Here is a 4,438-nt window from a genome sequence, read left to right as displayed (position 1 = left end):
TTCATTCAATCTTTGTATGCGGGATATTATTTTGTGATTCCAAGTGTATACATTTTCATATATATTGCATACTAATTTTAAAAATTCTCTCCCCACAACGTTTTCGCTGCTGGCTAACCATCATTCCATAGTCCCGCGAGGGGTGATTGCATCTTATGTAGGGAAGTCTTACGTTCTTTGAGGAAATCAAGCGCGGAAAAAGTCGCCTTACCAACTGGCATTTACTGGGGTTTTGGGGGAATCGAACCCTGGGCACAGCGGTGACACCGACTCCATTATCGGTTAGGCCAAAATGGATCCCTTACAAAGCATTGTTTGCAATCAATCTGTATCGATGAATTGGGCTGAATGAATGTGTATAGGATGTTAGACAAGGTCCCTTGAAAGATTATATGCACTCAAGTGCCGTCGTGATTAGAAAAACCAAGGGTACATCTCATGTACTGTAATTAGAACGTGTATCATATCATGTCCTTCGTCGTGTTAAAAAATGTCACCCATTGGCTAAAATATTGGGATTTTGCTCTAGAGTTCAGCATGCCTTGTCCATATTATTATTCCAAAAACATGAACGAGTACCACTGGGTGAATTTTTCCGTCGTTACCTGGAGTCGCGAGTATTTTAAAGTTTGTATGGATCAAGTGCACCTACGATAGGTGAGTGAAAAATTATCATGGATGGTGGTACCCATCTAATTCTGGCATGAGGTCCTTGCACATCAGAATATGTGCAATTTTTACTCTTCACCAGGGCAGAGATCGAACCCTCTGCCAATTGAAATGACTAGTACCCTCACTTTGCAAGCAAGGGCAGTCCGAGGATACCTCCGCGACATTTGGTGTGGTGATTAGGGTAAGCTAGCGAAAGGTTAGATGACCTTGTCAAAGAAGCACATTGCGTGTGAGGGGTGAAGGATTAATTTGCGATCCCCATGAGGATAGTGCTACACTTTTTTGTTTAGAAACCGTGTGATGCCCATACATTCATCCATGAATTATTATTCAAGCATATATTGGCAAAAGCCAGGTTCGAATCACAACTGGAAAATGCCTTCTCGAATGATTTCTTCACCGTTTCCACACTTATGAACTCCCAAGCCTTGATGGCTCGTTCGACCATTTTTCATTATTTTCGGCGCAGAAACGACAGGTTTCTCCAAGAGCCACAACGCACGTAATCTCGGCTTCAGTGGTCCATGATGCCAACGTCAAGAGGCTGGCAAGCGCTGGTTGAGTTTGGGGGCAACGGCTCCAAGAAGCCAATCAACTCTTCGTCCACGAGCTTGTACGGTGACGACCACACGTGGGTGGCAAGATTGTCGACGAGCAAAACAGTGTGTCCAATCAGGTCAAACTTCAATAGCTCCTTGAGATAAAACTCCCACACGGCATCGTCCATCGAGGCATTTTGTTGAACGTATAGATGACAAGATGGGAGTGTCGGAAATTCTTCAGACTGGATAACACCGCCTGGAGCACCCCTTAACACAAAGAGAATCGGTAGCTTCGATCCCAAGAACGAATTGAACCGAATACGTAAAAAACACGCCATACCATCTGCGCATGCTGCCATGACAGCAGTGAGGCGGTTAGAGTGCTTCTCGGTCGAGTTATCTCTCGAGACTTCGCCAACCTCAGCCCACGTGCGGCAGGGGGCCATGTCATAGTAAACAGGTGTTTCGTCGATGTTGACAATGAACTCTTTAATTCTACTAAACAATTCTACATTTACCAGTCACGTAGCGGATGCGCACCTTACTTGGTCCAGAAAGAAGTTGCAAAGGTTATCTGAACAAGTTCGAGCTCCGCGTGCTTCAGATTCGAGTAACAAGGAACACGCTGGGCAAACCCATGACGGTGTGCATATTGCTGGCACAAGCCCAAGATCGATTTATATGCTCGCTCTGTCGTCGACTTGGTGTTGTAGTAGTCTTGAATCCACATGGGGTAATGGTTCTTGATCCAAGTCACCATATGCGCAGTTGTTAGTACATGACAGTCTTGTCTCATCTCTTCCATGAAGTAAGAGGTCTGTGCGAAACGGGATGAGCGCTGGCCTGCTTTGGCCGCCGAATGTAGAACGGTTTTTGTTGCCAAGATCTTTGAGGTACTGATTTCCCTCGCAAAGCCGAACAGGTCAAAGTGAATAATTTCGATATTTTGTGAAAATTGCATAACACAACCCGTTTGACTTTGCGAGGGAAGTTAGTACTTATCATTCTTGCTCAACCACGGTTGCCATGTAGAACGAGGTATGCCCTCAATCGCACAAATTGCATTCGCGCTGAGTGTGCTCTTTTCGTGCGCATGAGGAGGACGGTTCCAGGCATTTCAAAGATTGAAGTTGACAGTGTCTCAAATCAACCAATCAGAGAACCCAATTTCATTTTTTATATTTGTCCAATCATGATACTGAGATTGAGTCCGAACCAATCAGAGATCACGAAAGACGCTCAAGGTTTTTTTCCAATCATGGACTAAGAAGCAAAGAAGCAATTTTTGCTTCTGGTGTTGTGTGCAAATTTAATGATGTTACAACGCTTGCGAGTTTTTCCCGGTTCACTGTAGTTGCTCCCCCACCGTCTATGATGCTGTCTTGCTGTTCTGGGCAGGAGGGGAAAGTCTATGGTGCCAGTCACATTTACAGTACACAACAATGCACCAATATTGGGTTTTGATTTTTCTAGGATTTTCGGACCAATAAATCTTTCTAAAATGCATGTCGACTGAACAATGATTAAATCTCTTTTGGCTTCCAAATTCCTTTCTCAACAGTTTTCTGGAGCATCGAGGGGGCCAGAGGTTGTTAATTGGCCGATTTTTGCGCATTCCGTTCGTTAGCTCTTCCAAAATATGTTACTTAAGCCTTGAAACTCTTATACGCAATCCGCAATAACTTCGAAACTCTGTTAGAAATAACATAAAACAACCTCATGAACATTTATTACTAATGAAATTCAATACTACTCTGGTCCGAAATAGTTGCTGCCCTCGTTTGACTTTGTTAAATTATTGTACCCACCAGAAACTACTTAGTATTTGTATATCACTCCAAACACAGAAAATTGAGGCCAAAAATATTATGTATTTTTATTCAATTGCCAAAGGACCTAGTTCTTCGGAATTCAGAAAGTTCAGATGGATCGAGGCACTCTCGTAGTTATAGACATCGCACTCCACGTTGAAGGTCGTGGAGTGGGTTATCATCTCTTCCTACTTCATGTGAGGGAGCTTATAATCATTGCCACCGTGAAATTCGATGCATTTCTCCAACCCCATTTGAAGAGTAATGAAGGTTTATGACACCGCGTCCACAGTAAATTCATAAAATGAGGTTTCTACAGCATCAACGAGGTCCTCGATGATTATTCGAGTGCACTTCTGATACTGCAAACTTTGAATAGAGCTAAAGAGTCCTAAGTCTAAAACATCGAAGTCTGGGCTGTTGGGCGGCAAGTTGTTTACCGCGATTCAAGAGAACAGACTGGTGATTGATTGCGATTTTTTGTTTCCCTGTTCCCTAACCACACTATGTACTACTCTGGTCTAAAATAGTTGCAGGGTACGACTTCCGATAGGTGGAATATATCGGAATGTCGCCCTACTTCAGAGGTGATTGGTGCATTACAAAGCGCAAGATCTGTGTTTTCATTGGGTAGTTTATAATCGTCCTCGTCCATGAGACATTTGGCGCGAAAAATGCCGTGTAAATTTGTCCAACCTTTGACCAATCACACTATCATATTATATATTATTTTCATATAACACGAACAGCACACATCCATCACGCTACCCCAAGGAATTCCAATTCAACTTGTCAGCAGCTCTGCCGACCACCCACGGGAGTCGTAATCCAACAAGACAATACCAGCCCTATTGAATTTCTCACGACAAGTATGCTGGAGGCGGGTGGCATCCGGAATTATTAAATGTAAATTCCAGTTCAATCGTGGGGTGCGATCAGTGAGTACTTCGTGAATCCAGCAATAATTAATAGTAGCACGACGTATAAACTATGAGAGGGATACGATGTCGTAGTGGCTGGCTGTGTTGAATCTCAAGCTGCCAAGTTCAATGCTGTTGTCCAAGCTGAACTGTCACGTGCGGAAGATGAAATCGAGCTAAGTCCTGCAAGAGTAACATATTCATTCGGAAGATACCTGCGTCGAGCTGGAAGTCTCCATCATGGAGTCGTTTGATGGCCAATTCGTCCATGAATTTTGAACAAGTTGATGGTTAATTATATTTTTAGAAAGGTTATGGCCGGGTCTGGATGCCACCAAAAAAATATATCACATTTTCTGTGTCAAATCGATCTCCCAAAAAAAGTTGTCACCAGCTTTCATGGTGAAAAAATTTATTCAATGTCGTCTGGATACCAAACTCGTTTTCCGGAAAGTACGCCACACTCAGATTTTCCCGCGCATGGTCAATCGCA

The sequence above is a fragment of the Aphanomyces invadans genome (genome assembly GCF_000520115.1).
Source record: "Aphanomyces invadans strain NJM9701 unplaced genomic scaffold supercont1.38, whole genome shotgun sequence".
In the NCBI taxonomy this organism is placed as follows: domain Eukaryota; phylum Oomycota; class Saprolegniomycetes; order Saprolegniales; family Verrucalvaceae; genus Aphanomyces; species Aphanomyces invadans.
This window is presented reverse-complemented; position numbering follows the sequence as displayed.